This window comes from Schistocerca americana, chromosome 7, assembly GCF_021461395.2.
Source record: "Schistocerca americana isolate TAMUIC-IGC-003095 chromosome 7, iqSchAmer2.1, whole genome shotgun sequence".
Taxonomy (NCBI): domain Eukaryota; kingdom Metazoa; phylum Arthropoda; class Insecta; order Orthoptera; family Acrididae; genus Schistocerca; species Schistocerca americana.
The window spans coordinates 626,557,932-626,575,512 of record NC_060125.1 but is presented as its reverse complement, the minus strand read 5'-3'; positions in this window follow the sequence as shown (position 1 = coordinate 626,575,512).

The window sequence follows — 17,581 nt, the reverse complement described above, 5'->3', positions numbered from 1 at the left end:
AAATTAATGGCTCAAGGCCTGAATTACATGTGAGGAAGGTAATTACACGTTAAAACATGAAGGTAAATTTTAAGCAGTTATGACAACTAGACCAAGTAAGACGGAGTGATCCACAGACAGTGCTCCCTGGATCGACCTGAGGAAGGTCACTAGAGCTCTGTAACGGGTGAGACTGGCAGCCAAGAGTAATGTTCACCTAAGGAGGGCAACTCAAACTACAGACGGTTTAAACGCCGATCAACGTTCTTAGCAAATCCACCGAACACCAGATAACCAGTAAAACGATGGAATGATTCAGGCGAAAGGAAAGTGACAGACAGCACTGCGTCTCCAGCATTCGGTGTTTAAAACACCAAAAGGCAGAAGGAACCACTATAACCAGGGTAGACGTACCTCAATCAAGGAAGCTGTCAAATTACACGCCATACCGGATAGCATTGACAAGACGAAGAAAAGTACACTGCCGAAAATTACGCTAACCTCCAGGGCAGGCTGAACCGTGTCGTTTGCCACGGTTCCTGTTTTTCCCTCGGTTTACTCCTGTTTGGAGTTCCCGCGCTTTCCTAGAGGGCGTTGTGGAGCCTCCGCCCGCTGGAAGGAGGCGCTCTGTGCCGTGCCGAGGGCGGACGAGGCAATTCAGACGGGTGTTCGGCCCTGGACGACCGTTCTGCAGCGGGACGCTCGCTCCCTCTATGCTAAGTCTGGATGTGCCCAAAACCCGGGGCGTGAGGATACGAGAGGCCATAAATCTGTGGACAAAGTTTGGTTTCCGCTCGTGGACTGGGAGAGCTATGAAGTCCGCCTGCGGCTGCCAATAGCCTCCAGAAGGTGGTGTCATCACTGAAAGTGAGATATTTCATCTTGTTAGTGCAACAGTCTTCGTCTGGCGGAGCCAATCTCGCGAGCTGTTAACAACTGTGTGGCAACGTTTCTCTGCTTTGAGTTTGTGATCGGAAATTGCCTTCCGTGTGTGTTACCGTCCCCTTGCATGATCGTGCATTTGAACGCCATGCCGACTTCAGGCGCGCGTCGTAAGGAAACCAAAAAAAAAAAGAAATTTTTTCGCTGTAGACCTTCTGCTAGCCGTTGTTTTCCCATGGACGGCGTAGGTGACTGTTTGCATAAGCATGTTGTAAAATGTTAAATAACCTTGTACTGTCTGGCGGAGAGATAAAGTGGACTGTAGCCAGTTTTATGGATGTCTGAAATGCGACATTATGTTCATATTCGTCAATATCTGTTGTGTTTTAGTACGTAGGAATATTTAAGTTTAGTCGTTGTTATTGTCTTTATATTCTTCTGTTACGGAGTTTAGTCCCCGTGGCAGTTAAGTGCTCTATTTAATTTTATTTAAGGTAGTGCGAGAGTTTCCATTTGGTAATCTGCCTATCCACGACAGATATCAGTTGCTCGGTGTGTCTGAAATGTTGGGCCTATTTGGTAGAGAGCGTTGTTGACTTGCTCTCCTCACCTCCGAAGTCCTGTATTGATACTACGGCGGTAGTTCTGCCGGAATCTCAGTTGCAGAAGTTACCAATTCTTGTGAGCAAAAATTAAGCTACCTTCGCCTCTGTAATTTTCGTCCGCTGGCCAGCAAGCTTTAAAAATCACCAACAGGTCTTCGTCCAACCTAGTGGCTCGTGTTAGACGAGTTCTCTTTCCAGTTCGGGTAAATGCTTCCTCCTTCTGGTGTAGCCATGCTCTTTCCTGAGCCACGCTGGGGTAAGAATGGCTCGAGAGTCTATTGCCGCTCAGCGTTCCAGGAGAATGGAATAAGAGGTTAACTATCGACTACACCGTTGTGCCCAAGAAAGGCGAATTAGAGTAATTCTGGGCAACCTAAGTATTGTACACTATTAAGATAGTTGTAGGTTTGAATAAATTGCTGTTTGGTGAAATTTAGCCTTCTGTGTCGGTAGTCCGGCGTATTCCACGATCCAACATTGTTATAGAACTGAAAGATTTGGTTTTGATACATTTGCTGAGACGTGACTTAATTATTTGCTATTGATGTTAATTACTACAAATGAATCTTCATTAATTTGTGGTTATAATGCTTAATGAGTGATCATCCTTAATGGTGTAACATTTAATGTGCTTCTGATTGTCACCTATGTCGCCTACTGACTTCATTCTGACACCGAAAAGGTGATCCTTGCGCAAGATTATCGGACGTTTTAACCAATGATCTTTATCGTTTATGGTCTTAAAGATATGTTTGTTAAAAAGGAATAATTTTAGATTTCTATTGTTTATTAAGTAAATCTTAAGTTATATAGGAAGTATTACGAGTGTAAATATTCTCTCATTGTTACACTTGCTTGTTCTGTGGTTTGCACTTAAGAGTGTGGCAGTAAATGCTAAATCTAAAGTGAAGCGTTGGGGCGAATTAATCCTTTCCGGCCGGCCGGAGTGGCCGTGCGGTTCTAGGCGCTACAATCTGGAACCGAGCAACCGCTACGGTCGCAGGTTCGAATCCTGCCTCGGGCATGGATGTGTGTGACGTCCTTAGGTTAATTAGGTTTAATTGGTTCTAGGCGACTGATGACCTCAGAACGTAAGTCGCATAGTGCTCAGAGCCATTTGAACCAATCCTTTCCCTTATCATTACCTTTAAAGATAACTGATTGTTTGCCGGTTTTTGTCGAAATCGGTTGGGACAATAGTTTATTGATTCACCGCGTAGAAAGACTATATAACAGGTAACTGGGGCGTTAGCGGCCACTAGGCAGTATGATACAGCTTCACCAATTAAAACACTAAATTCAAACTAATATTAAGCGGTAGAAGGCAGCTAAAAGCTTCCGCCAACCTTGCAGACTCCACTTGTTACGTTTGGCCTCACCGACGCTAGGAGAGGCAACAAGCAAACAACAGCGAGATCTCAAACAGTGGAGGTTTCACTACTGGATAGGGTTCACTCAACTTCAAACGTCCTGGGTTCGGTCGTCGGTTACATCCCCACAGTGCCTGCAAGCATGCCCTGGCGCTGCGGACATCCTCGCTGCTCCGTCCGAAGCCGAACTGCCCGACACACGCGACGAGTCGGAAATACAAGCGGTCGCATCAAAGATAGTACCACAGTGCTGGCTATCGATAACCGCCGCTGCTGCCACTCGCGGGCAAACAATAGTAGCAAATTCAGTGGCGCCATTATCACAAGAAGAAACGAGACGCTACGGCCAGTACTACAAGACGCCAAGTTATGGACGGTATGAACGCGAGCCGCACACAGCTCAGTGCGTTTTGTAGAACATTGTCACTTGATGTATCACGTCTCTGACTTATACCAAGATTAACAGCATAGCAAACACACGCGCAATGCCAGAACAATATATATATATATATAATTTCAGGTGGTTTCGTTGTTCTGCTGTAGCAGGTGCCAGCAGAGAAGTGTTCCATTATGGAGTCCAATAGGGACGCGGGAATAAAACAGCGATGTGTGATTGAATTCCTCACTGCTGAAGAAATTGCGCCAATTGAAATCCATCGACGCTTGCTGGAAGTTTATGGAGACGATATAATAGACGTGGACAATGTGAGGTGATAGGTCTGAAAGTCGGTTGTAATGCCTTGGCCACAATGTTAGATCGTCTTGGTTACGGGAAAGTCTGTGTAAGATGGGTCTCGCGGATGCTTACAGAAGTACAAAAACCTCATCGAATGGCAATTTGTCGGGACCTGCTGGATCAACATGAAATTTTCTGAATAGCATCGTCACCGAAGATGAGACGTGGTGTCACCATTACGAGCCGGTATCCTAAAGACAGTACGTAGAATGGCGACGTGCGAATTCTCTGTCAAAAAGGGATTCAAGACGAAGGCGTGTGAAGGAAAAGTGGTGTGCGCAGTCATCTGGGATAGCCAGGGTGTGGTACGTTTGGATGTCCTGAAACCTGGAGAAACTGTCAATGCTGCACGAAACAAGACGACGATGACTAAGCTGAAAGCCGAAATTTCGTGCATGAGGCCAGATAAGATGAACAAGTTTCACCTGCAACGTGATAACGCCAGGACTCACACCAGTTCCGCGACCACGCAGTTCATTAATTCGGCTGGACTGTCTTACCACGTCCACAGTACAGTCACGCTTCAGCGCCTTCAGCCTTCCAAGTCTTTGGCCCCCTGAAAGATGACTATTGGCGGAGATTGTCAAGACTCGGATGTTGTTGTCAAAGCTGTAAGTAAGTGGTTATCCTGATCTGGTTCCGATTTTTACAAGCGCGGCATGCAGGCTCCAGTTCATCGTTAGCAAATGTGCATAACGAATGGTGGTGACTATGTGGAAAAATAACAATCTGTAGCTGAAATATTGCTCTATTTATCTGTGTTGTTGGGATTTATGGATCCACTGTACTTCTCATGAATAAAAATAGGAGGCATTACTTTCGGAACGATCCTGGTATTTTATGGAGCTTACCTCATCCCAGCCGCGAAGTCAGATATCCACGAAATGCTGTCACCAATCTACTACGCCCTCGAAATGTTGTCACCAATCTACTACGCCCTATGACATTAGTTACCAAATCTCTGAGCTCTCTGAAAATGTCATTAAACTCTTATATACGGCATAGGCAATGTGTTTAATTAGTCGGTAATCCTCTGTTGCAATTCATGTAAGTAAATGAGTATGCTATTAATCTGGCTAAACAAACTATCCTGCAATTACTTAGTGTGTCATTAATTCGCTGTATAAGCTGTCCAAAAATTAGTTGACACTGTAACATGAAAAGTGGATGTTGTGGTTGCTATGATAATTATGAGTATGACATGGACCACAAGTATAAGCTACTTTGTAAATTTGATAGATGTTCTCAAGCCTTGTAATGTCGCTTTAACATTGCCTTTATAGTTATACACTTTAGAACTATGTTCGAGACCAGAGCTGTTGGTCAGAGAGGCTAACTTTACTTTGTCAGACTGGAGTTAGAGTGTGCTAGTTGCAACTGTGTGGTAATGTATTTGATTTGAAACGGACGGAAGCTGGCCTGGTAGCATTGTTTGGAGCAATTTTAGTAACATCATGTTTAAAGAGATATTAAGCAGAAAGATCATAATATGGAATGAATGACAAAAAAAGATATCATTTAAGGGTAATGGGGTTTGTTATATTTGTAATTACTTAGTACGCTAATTGTTATAACAGTGCTTATGGTTCATATTTTCTGTAAGGTTAATTAATGAAATTAAGTATGGTCATATCTTCCCCAGCAGCGATAAATTCTAAAGAGACATATTGCCAATTACTTCACGTGTGAGAACTGTGCATAATTCTAGTGTTCTTATGACTTAATGTAGCTCTGTTAAAACTTAGTGTTGATTCAGTTATTTCGGTTATTTCGTTGTTGGTGGGATTAGTACCCGATTTTTCATTTGCAGCCCTGGTTTTATTTGACTGCATACTCTCATTGCACATTGCAAGTACGCTGACTAGAACTGAATTCTGTCAGTCAGATCTTTATTCTGCAAAAACAAGATTGCAGAGCAGGCCAGCGGTCCATTGCTCACTGGTAAGCCACAAATTTCATTATCATTGTAGTTCATAATCAGAGTCAAACACAGTGGTAGAGTGCTTGTAATAGTCAGAGGTTTAATATGAGTGAAATATTTTATGAAAGTGCTACACGGTAATTTCAGATAGATTTAACACATAAAGGCACATACATGCGTTTTATTCAATGATTATTTGTTGTACAATTACGATAATAGTTCTGACACAGCAATTGTTTTCTAAACCACCAAAATATCGCAACATTCAGTGCCAACATTTAACAAAGAGTCATTTTATTGCAGAGTCGGTTAGCGTACGTAAATTTTATTGAGGACAGATTTCTTTCTGGCAGTCATGTTGTTTGATCTACAGATTTCTGGGTTTCACACTGTAAGCTTTATATATTTCTGTCTCATATAAGCTTCAGATATTTTCAGTCAACATTTCTGACTTGCTGTGCATTGCGTGTTTTACCGTCTGACTTCACAATTTTGAGTATTAAAACATTTTGAAGGATACTCTAAAAGCCACACTGTATTTATAAGATTTTCACAGTTTGATTAACCACAGAGTTAATTTCCGTAGATCTTCTGTCCTCAGACTTTTGAAACGTCTCCAGGCATGCAGTTATTACACAAAACTTTTATTTTACAGATACTGCTACCTTAGAGATGTTTTACAAGCTGTACAATGGAAAAAAACTAGGACAAGAATAATACATCGCAAAAGCAGCATGCTGTTTACCGATGTAATTCTCGGTGTCTCTGATTGTTAAACTTATCAACTGCTGCTAATCGCTCTGTGGACGATTCCATTGCACAAACACGCTGCTGAATCCGACATGAAATTTGTATCATTCCGCACCGTGTAAGCGGTAGCCGATACTATTAAAAACACTCCTGCGAAATGATTGTGCTGAAATTAACCGACTGAAACAGAAGGATAATTATGTTTTCGAACTAAATAATAAATGTACGACTAGCTTTAAATTTGACGTAGTAATTACAGGGAGAAGATTTGCTTGGAAAGCCAAGATAATTGCTTCTGCGGTGCAGTTAATAATTTCGCCTGCATTACGGCACCCACTCAGTGTTGTGAATTGCAGAACAGGTCTCCTGGAATTTTTGCGAAGGAGATTTTGTTACATCTGTTTATGTCATTGTATCGTATACGGAGCAGCCATATGGAAACGAAACAGATGGAAAAAACTAATAGCCGTAACTGTAAATACGTTTAACCCACTGTGTGAAGAGGCGGTCAATGTCTTCATGGAAAAATGTTTGCGATTACCTACGAGACCACGATATAGCCAAGCGTGCAGTTCTTCGCCCGAAGCAAGTATACGGCCATGAATGTTTATTTTCGGTACACCAAAAATTTGGAAATAGCATGGGGATAGATCGGGATTGTACGGAGGGTTGTAAGCGAGTCAACATGCTGCCAACTTTGGTCCAACTAAGCTGAAAAATTTTCGCTGAAGCCTTACACATGCTCTATACACTCCTCGTTTCTCTCCGTCCAATTCCCTTAGTTTTGGAGCTCTGACGAAAGACATTTGTCACAGTCGATTTTCTTTCGGACGAACAGATGCACGCCTAAGTACTCCGCTTTGTCCCACATTAACAGTTATGGCGATTACTTTTGAAGTAGTGCGGTCTCGGTTTCATTTGAGTCCCCCCTAATATATGCGCCAGCGAGCGGGGGACCTAGGTCCACCAACCTCGGCTAACCAAGCTGGATGTGTGTAAGCTGTTGACAACTGCATTCTAGGTGACAATTATTGAACTACATGAAAAAAGAACATAAATTAGTTACAAACTACGGTGTGCTCACAGTTTATAGAATATGTAAACGCCCCTACAGATATTCAGATTTAGGTTATGACATGTTCGAGATGCCTGCCATCATTGGCGGTGATGTGGCGCAGACGAATAGCGAAATTCTGCGACACCTGCTGAAGTGTAGGAACATCGATGCTGTCGGTGACCTTCTGATTGGCTGTTTTGAGCTCAGTAATGGTTTTGGGGTTATTGCTGTACACCTCGTCTTTCATGTAGCCCCGCAAAAAGGGGTCGCATTTATTCAGATCTGGAGAATATGGCGGCCAATCGAGGCCAATTCCAGGGGCCAGAGCCAGAATGCCTTCTCCAAAGTGCTCCTGCAGGACATCAGACACTCTCCTGCTTCGATGGGGTCGTGATACGTCTTGCATGAACCACATCTTGTCGAAATCAAGGTCACTTTGGATAGCAAGGACAGAAATCCTCTTCCAAACCCTTCGCATACCCTTTCGTAGTCGGGCGTCGTAATTTAATATATTACTATCACTATTTTGATTGTGGCCGACTTACGTGGTGGGCCTTAATAAAAATGATATTTCATTCAATTTTGATTTACGATTAAATGCTTTCCTGAAGTTCTCCTTTTTACCAATATTAATCTCAAATTATTTGTTACGTTTATGAACGTTAAACTCACTGAATCTTAAAACATGAGCATATAAGTTGAACAATGGAATAAACTTTTCATATTAATTTCCTCGGCTAGTCAGTTCACTTTAAAGCAAAAAATTTTTAGTTATTAATTACAATTGCGGCCCACACACGCGCGAGAATATTTATTCTTACCTCCGTTAACCATTGCATTGTAGTCGGAGTCCTGGCTCTGGCTCCCAGCTGTGGTACTGAAAATAAGAACCTTAAAGCTACGTATTTTTTGCAACGTCGGGCGGCTGTGGAGAAAAATGAATATTATGTTAATAGCGGGCGAGTTTTTCGCTTCCGCAAAATTTTTATAAGTTAATATCGCCACGTAATGGCGTCGTTGGCTGCATCGGCCCCTGCGATTGTTGAACTGTAAATTACTTGAATGCTGGTTAATTCAAGGAAGGCGGACATGAAATCGGGATCACCTCTTACAAATTAAAAGTGCACAATAGTATTAAATCAATATATTATCTGTTTAACTCATACAAATATGCTTACATTTGCCAGCACTCGCAAGATGTCCATCTACACGCGACCAAGACAAGACAAGAAGTGAAGACGACTAAAAAATTAACAAAAGAGCGTGTCTTGTCGTCTCTCTAGATGATTTTGTTATATTTCTTTTCCCTCGAAACTTACACAGAGAAATTATTATAATATAGACAAAAATGTATGTTCGCCTGAGCGGCTAGTGTCCACTTATTATTCAAATTTTAAATGTCTCTTCATTATAAATACCGTTTTCTAGGTCTTTTCGTAATATAGCACTGGGGACGCTATAGTAGTCACCGTACCATCAAGGAATATTACACCGATTATTCCGTGACTGGACACTGCACACCACATAGTCACCCATTGAGGGTGAAGAGAGTTCTAGATGGCGAAATGCGGATTCTCAGTGTTGTATTGGCAGAAGAGCCAACACCGTGTTACTAGTGGAGGGCGAAAAGGCACGCGTTTTAGCTCACGCAGGCTGGCGTGAGGAGGAAAGAACTATACTGATGTGAGGTCTGGAACATGACAAGGAATTAGGATTCAGAAAGCGGACGGAATTAGCTTGGTGCCTAACTTTAATCCATTAACGATGAACGTCGCTCTTGACGGTACACGACACAATATTATCTGTTCAGAATACATTCAGTAACTCAATATGGCGTCTTGCTAGGTCGTAGCAAATGACGTAGCTGAAGGCTATGCTAAACTGTCATCTCTGCAAAAGAGAGCGTATGTAGTCAGTGAACCATCGCTAATAAAGTCGGCTGTACAACTGGGGCGAGTGCTAGGGAGTCTCTCTGGACTAGACCTACCGTGTGGCGGCGTTTGGTCTGCAATCGCTGATAGTGACGACACGCGGATCCGACGTATACTAACGGACCGCGGCCGATTTAAAGGCGACCACCTAGCAAGTGTGGTGTCTGGCGCTGACAACACACTCAGTCTCCCAAATAAGCCAATTTTGCTTGTTGACAGACCCATTCTCGTGAAAGGGGGCTTCGTCACTAAACCAAACAAAGCATGCGAGCACTAATTCCTGCGGGCAACCGTGCAGTTTGAACCTCCTAACGCAAACATTTCAGACGTTATGACAATTTTATTTCGTATAGTTCAATAATTGTCACCCTCTAAGTTAACCGCCATCAAGAACCCAACCAATAAATTCGTTCTCTCGTGGGTGTTTGGGGATTTCGACTTACTAGACAATAGTGAAAAAATTCGCTTCCCACCAGGTTTTCGGGAATTTTCGCTTGGTTGTAAGGCAAATGATACGCCTGATATAGACTTGTAAAATTAGCAACGTTGCCTAGCGATGCTGGCTCTGCAGCAGAGCTAAGGACAACGGGATACTCATGCCGTAACATTCCACACGGACACGTAGGACTGCCGTTGACGACATTCTCGCGGGTAAAAGGTTCCATACATAAATCAGTCTGAAATTCGGATCTCTTGGCGGGGACAACACAACTGGATGCTACAATCGGAAAACACGAATCCGATTCCCTAATGGTTAAATGCGATATTTTAGATCGCTTGCTCGAAAAAAAGAATAATTCAGACTCCTTTTCTCGCGCAAATATGCGTTTTAATATTAAGGAAATGTTTCATATTGTCTGTGAAAAATGTAAGAAAATGTGTATGAACAAAGAATTCAGATCAAAGATATCATAGAAATCAACCTGTGGCTGAAATGAATAAGAGCTATGAAACGTCACATGTTTATATAAAACAAAATGTAAACGAGGAGCGTGGCTCGTTTCAGCAAACTGTGCCTTTTTTTTTTTTTTTTTCCTCTCTCCTCTGAGAAGAGCCGGCGTAATGTATCTGGTGTCATGTGTCTTAGAATAAGTTTTCGGCTTATAATGAAATATGTCAAAAATGGGTTGCACTTCTATTCTATTTTAGAAGATACGTTATCTCCGCAATTATGAAGTGGTATATGATTTATGATTTTGTTATGTTTGCTCCAGAAAAGCTTGCTGGAACCGCGAGCTCAGCAGATCATGGTTATTGTTGTGGTCTTCAGTCCTGAGACTGGTTTGATGCAGCTCTCCATGCTACTCTATCCTGTGCAAGCATCTTCATCTCCCAGTACCTACTGCAACCTATAACTCTCTGAATCTGCTTAGTGCATTCATCTCTTGGTCTCCCTCTACGATTTTTACCCTCCAAGCTGCCCTCCAATACTAAATTGGTAATCCCTTGATGCCTCAGAACATGTCGTACCAACCGATCCCTTCTTCTAGTCAAGTTGTGCCACATACTTCTCTTCTCCCCAATCATATTCAATACCTAATCATTAGTTATGTGATCTAGCCATCTAACCTTCAGCATTCTTCTGTAGCATCACATTTCGAAAGCTTCTATTCTCTTCTTGTCCAAACTATTTATCGTTCATGTTTCACTTCCGTACATGGCTACACTCCATACAAATACTTTCAGAGACGACTTCCTGACACTTAAATCTATACTCGATGTCAATAAATTTATCTTCTTCAGAAACGCTTTCCTTGTCATTGCCAGTCTACATTTTACATCCTCTCTACTTCGACCATCATCAGTTATTTTGTTCCCAAAATAGCAAAAGTCCTTTACTACTTTAAGTGTCTCATTTCCTAATCTAATTCCCTCAGTATCACCCGACTTAATTCGACTACATTCCGTTATCCTCGTTTTGCTTTTGTGGATGTTCATCTTATATTCGCGTTCCAAGACACTATCCATTCCGTTCAACTGCTTTTCCAAGTCCTTTGCTGTCTCTGACAGAATTACAATGTCATCGGCGAACCCAGATCATGGTAAAAAGAAGCAATGTGCCTAATGTAATTCGCATTCTGCCACTGAATTCACTCTGGTATAAGCATAGCGCGTCCACGATATTATCTGAAGGGTTTATTTCAATAGTGTTACAAGTCTATTTTTGTTCATTCTGAGATACAGAGTCCTGAAGTTAAGTGAGCATTGAAAAATCTGCAGCTGAGATATCAGAAATATTCAAGCATATGACTTCTTGCTAGAGATGAACCTTTCTTTCTGTTTGTTTCGACCATTAATTTCAGAAGCATTATAGACAGAAAAGTGGAGGTAATGGACTTGTACCACTATTGAAATTGTCCCTTCATTTGTCTATCATTCAACAGTGACTAGCGATCATTTTGAGCAAGCACAAAACACACATGATCTGTTCATTATCATCGAACTGTGAATCTGCTGCTCTCGCTTCTGTCATATACACGCCGCACAGAACTGATGGCGGTATTAAATTACCACGGCTCCTAAATGGTAAAAATTTCAAGAGCCAATGCATCCATTTTAGATGCGTATCTAATGCAATAGGAAGAGTGCGCGCCGCTATCAACAAATGAACGTTGCTCCCTTTCTCAATGGGAAAGAACCTAATCTTACTTATTAATCATTTTTCCACAATTTCAGTCATTTTAATTCAAATACTGGAGCATAACAACGTGTCAGGTGATATCAACAGAGCATCAAGTGGAGGTAACGCAACAGTTGGTCACATGTGGTTCAGCTTCTCTGAAGAGAATAGTGAACGGACTATCACGTTTGTGATGGACACAAGGCCATGACGCACAACAGCTGTGAAAATTTCAAGTCTATTATATTTTCAGTTGATGAAAAGATCGAAACAGTGCTTGATGAGGTAAAAGAACTTGCTCAGTACGTTAAGAAAACAGAAACTTAATTGCCGGCTGGGGTGGCCGAGCGGTTCTAGGCGCTACAGTCTGGAACCGCGCGACCTCTACGGTCACAGGTTCGAATCCTGCCTCGGGCATGGATGTGTAGGATGTCCATAGGTTAGTTAGGTTTAAGTAGTTCTAAGTTCTAGGGGACTGATGACCTGAGAAGTTAAGTCCCTTAGTGCTCAGAGCCATTTAAACCAGAAACTTAATTGTGATGGGACCTAGAGTTCGATGACAGGAAAAGGGAAGGATGGAAAAGATACAGTGACAATATAGACCGAGGAAGGAAGACTGACTAGGGAATCTACCTGGTAGAATGTTGGAGAGAAGACACAGAAAATTATACACTGCGAAGAGAGTTAGAGAACCTAGGAGGTTTCAGAGTAATTAACGAACTGTTAGAGATTCCTCCCCCCCCCCCCCCCCATGAACCATGGGCCTTCCCGTTGGTGGGGTGGTTTGCGTGACAAAATGAAACCACATAGCCATACCGTAGGTGCAACCACGACGGAGGGGCATCTTTTTAGAGGTCAGACAAACGCGTGGTTCCTGAGGAGGGCACTAGCACTTTCAGTAGCTGTAGGGGCAACAGTCTCGATGACTGACTGATTTGGCCCTCTGACTTCAATCAACGTTGCCTTATTGTGCTGGTACTGCGAATGGTTGAAAGAAAGGGGAACTACATCCGTTTTTTGCCCCAAAGGCACGCAACTCTACTGTATTGTTTAGTGATGATGTCATCTCTTGCGTAAAATATTCCTGCGGTCAAAATGGTCCATCATTCGGGTCTCCTGGGGGAGGAAAATTCAGGAGGATATCATCAGGAAAAACAAAACAGGCACTCTACGGGTCGGGGCGTAGAATGTTAAGTCCCTTAGTCAAGGGAGGTGGGGTAACTTAGAACACTTAAAAAGGGAAACTAAAGTTGTATATATAGGGAAATAGTCACTGCCAGCAAAAACAGGACTTCTGGTCAGGTGAGTACAGGAATATAAAAACAAAATGCAATATGAGTAAGGCAGGAGGAAGTCTAATAATGAATAAGAAAATGAGAATGCGGGTACCCTGCTATGAACAGCATAATGAACACATTGTCATTGCCAAGATAGACCCATAACAGTAGTAAAAGTTTATACGCCAGCTTGTTCACTAGACGGGGATTGGACTGCAAACAATTCAAATAATTAATGCAGAGGAAAACTTATTTGTGGTTGGGCACTGGTATTCGGTAATAGGAAAAGGAAGAGAGGAAAAAGTAGTAGACGAGTAAGGACCGGGGAGAAGGAATGAAAGAGGATGCCATCCTTTAGAATCATCACTATCACTTACTTTAAGCATTATTAAAGAAATTTGTAACTTGGAAGAGACTTGGAGCCACTGGAAGGTTTCAGACTGATTATACAATGGTAGGATAAGGTATTTCTGAACTAGATTTTTAAACTGTAAGGCATATCCAAGGGCATATGTGGGCTCTCATCACAAGGTATGGGTTATGAACTATAGGTTAAAACTAAATAAATTGCAAAAACTGGAAATTAAAGAAGTTAGACCAAGATAAGTTGAAAGAAGAGGGAGCATTAAGCTACAATTAACTGAATCATGCAAACGGAGTGCAGAGGAATGAGGATTGGGTTTCTTTGAGAGACAAAATGTGAGGGCAACAGAGGATCTAAGAGCCAACAGACAAGGCCTACTAGAAATTCTAGGGCACCATGGGAAATACTGCATTTAACTGATGAAATGGGAAAATATAAAAGTGGAGTGCTTAAGTAGGCGGAAGGAATACATCATAATCATCATCAGTATTCTGCCAAAAGGCAAGTTTTCACATGGCAGTTGGGACATTCATTGACAAGGGAGTGCTTGCTAGCAGATGCTTTGGAAAGAATGGTTTGTGGGAGAAGACTGAGAGGAAGAATATGATACGAGATATAAAATACACATGGGAAGAGAAAAGGAATACGAATGTCTAAAAAATGAGATTGACAGTAAGTGCAAAATAGATGTCCTGGAATGTCTAGAAGACAATTGCAAGCATCTAGATGCACGTGAAACTTAAGGAAAAGTACGTACAGCCTATAGGAAAATTACAGAAACTGCTGCATATATACGCGTTACCGAATTTCTTGCCGTGATAAATTTCTGTAGGATCTGGTTCACTACTTTCGTGTTCAACAAATTAGGATTTGCTTAATTGTCCATGATATGCAGTGAGATCTTTAACTGTGTGTTATGGTTCGCCTTGCTTACAGTTATTTATTGGCAGGGAAGTATTTTAATCTCAGCTGCGAGAAATGAGATTTGATGAGTATGGTTATGAGTTTTGTTGGATGATAGTGGACTGGTATACGCACGCTTCAGTGATGTAAATCTAGTGATTCTGTAAGCAAGCTCTGAGAAGTTGAATTGTGGCTATTTTGTAGTTTCACACAATCTTAGAGTATACAGTCGTGGCTGTATATTGATGCTGGATTGGTAGAATTGGGCCTTGGGTGAGGTAATGACTCAAATGCGTTTTATTTAATGCGACAAGTACTAGTACGTGGGTAAGGAAGTTTATCTTGTTCCTATATTGACGATTTGTCCATGCTATAGAGAAGATTTGCCTTGGCATTGTCAAAGCGAGACAACGAATATTGAGGGAACCATAATGAAAAAGGCAAATGTACGGTACGGCAATTGCTTATTATGAATTGTGACCATTTCACGTAGGGATTTGCGCGTGTGACCCCGACATCTGAGAAGCTGTGAATTTTGAACTGGGTGTTTAATTTTATAGATTAGAGTAGAGGTTTTCTGTTTATCCCTTTTTTATATAACTGCAGTCCGTTAGTGGGAAATTCGCCTTGCTTGCAGTTATTTATTGGTAGGGAAGTATTTTAATCTGAGCTCCTCAAGTATATAACGACTATCTAGTCGGAAAGAGAAAGATAATTCTTATTAAAAGCAATTAACTAAGAAGCATAGATTCAAATTAATAATATTACAAACAGTTTACTTACAGAAATGATGTAAAAATCAGACAAAATTAGATTTATTTTCATAAAAGCAAAGTAAAGGAAAGCTGCTACAGCAAATTACGTCGCAGAACTATCATGAAACCTAATCTCTGACAGAGTGTTAGGCTTACAAAACGAAAAGAGAGTAATTTCTTCTAGACTGAATTTACGATAGTAAAAGGGTATACACATTTATATTTTGCTACTAAATTTGATGTGTTTCACATAGTAAAATGTTTCATTCTCAGTATCCATTCCTATAATACACAACTGGCCAATAAATTGCTACACCAGGAAGAAATGCAGATGATAAACGGGTATTCATTGGATAAATATATTATACTAGAACTGACATATGATTACATTTTCACGCAATTTGGGTGCATAGATCCTGAGAAATCAGTACCCTGAACAACCACCTCTAGCCGTAATAACGGCCTTGATACGCCTGGGCGTTGAATCAAACAGAGATCGGATGGCGTGTACAGGTACAGCTGCCCATTTAGCTTCAACACGATACCACAGTTCATCAAGAGTAGTGACTGGCGTATTGTGATGAGCCAGTTGTTAGGCCACCATTGGCCAGACGTTTTCAATTGGTGACAGATCTGGAGAATGTGCTGGCCAGGGCAGCAGTCGAACATTTTCCGTATCCAGAAAGGTCCGTACAGGACCTGCAACATGCGGTCGAGCATTATCCTGCTGAAATGTAGGGTTTGGCAGTGATCGAATGAAGGGTAGAGCCACGGGTCGTAACACATCTGAAATGTAACGTCCACTGTTCAAAGTGCCGTCAATGCGAACAAGAGGTGACCGAGACGTGTAACCAATGGGACCCCATACCATCACGCCGGGTGATACGCCAGTATGGCGATGACAAATACATGCTTCCAATGTGCGTTCACCGCGATGTCGCCAAACACAGACGCGACCATCATGATGCTGTAAACAGAACCTGGATTCATCCGAAAAAATGGCGTTTTGCCATTCATGCACCCAGGTTCGTCGTTTATTACACCATCGCAGGCGCTCCTGTCTGTGATGTAACGTAAAGGGTAACCGCAGCCATGGTCTGCGAGCTGATAGTCCATGCTGCTGCAAACGTCGTCGAACTGTTCGTGCAGATGGTTGTTGTCTTGCAAACGTCCGCATCTGTTGACTCAGGGATCGAGACGTGGCTGCACGATCCGTTACAGCCATGCGGATAAGATGCCTGTAATCTCGACTGCTAGTGATACAAGGCCGTGAGATCCAGCACGGCGTTTCGTATTACCCTCCTGAACCCACCGATTCCAGATTCTGGTAATAGTCATTGGATCAAAGTCGGAAACGTGATGGTACGCATTTCTCTTCCTTAATAGAGGCATCACAACAACGTTTTACCAGGCAACGCCGGTCAACTGCTATTTGTGTATGAAAAATAAGTTGGCAACTTTCTTTATGTCAGCACGTTGTAGGTGTCGCCATAGGCGCCAACCTTGTGTGAATGCTCTGAAAAGCTAATCATTTGCATATCACAGCATCCTCTTCCTGTCGGTTAAATTTTGCGTCTGTAGCACGTCATCTTCGTGATGTAGCAATTTTAATGGCCAGTAGTGTAATTTTGAGTGAGCTTCGCCTCTGTGGAGAGTTTACGGTATATTAACAGGAGGCAGCAATAGACAGTTCGCCCATTACGGTAATTTTGATTTTTTTCAAGTTTTCTTACGACAGTGCGATTAATTCCATTAAGCAAGATAATATTATCAAGTAGACAACTGCGTTCGACTGCATTCTTCTTGCTACACACTAGGTATTTGTAAATGACTGTTATCTCTCATCATGACATTCATGAATAGATATTAACATTCCATACCAACTAGAAAATCCTTATGTTAATATAGGTCAGATGTGCTAACTATAAACAGTGCTTATACGTATGACTTCTCCCATGTACTGTAGAACCTAAATTCACGTACGTGGTTGTACGGGCTTATTCCAACTACATTGCAAATCGAGCTTGATTTGTAAAGGGACACAGTAGAAAGAGCTCAAAAGGAAAACCAGTGCTAAACAGAAAGGAGAAAGCTGAACCATGGAAGGAGTATAGAAAGGGGCTATACAAGAGTGATAAACCTGAAGGCAATATTATAGAAAGGGAAGAGAAGGTAGATGAAGATGAGATGCGAGCTATGACACTACTAGAAAAATTTCACAGAGCAGAAAGACTTAAGTCGAAACTCGGCCCCTTGATTCGATGACATTCCATTAAAATTACCGATATACTATTCCACCTGGAGTGCAAGATTTATGGGTGAGGCTAAATACCGTCAGACTTCAAGAAAATGTAATAATACCAAATGTAACGACAGCTTGTGCTGACACATGTGGGTGTTAGCAAACTATCAGCTACAAAAGTAGTGGTTT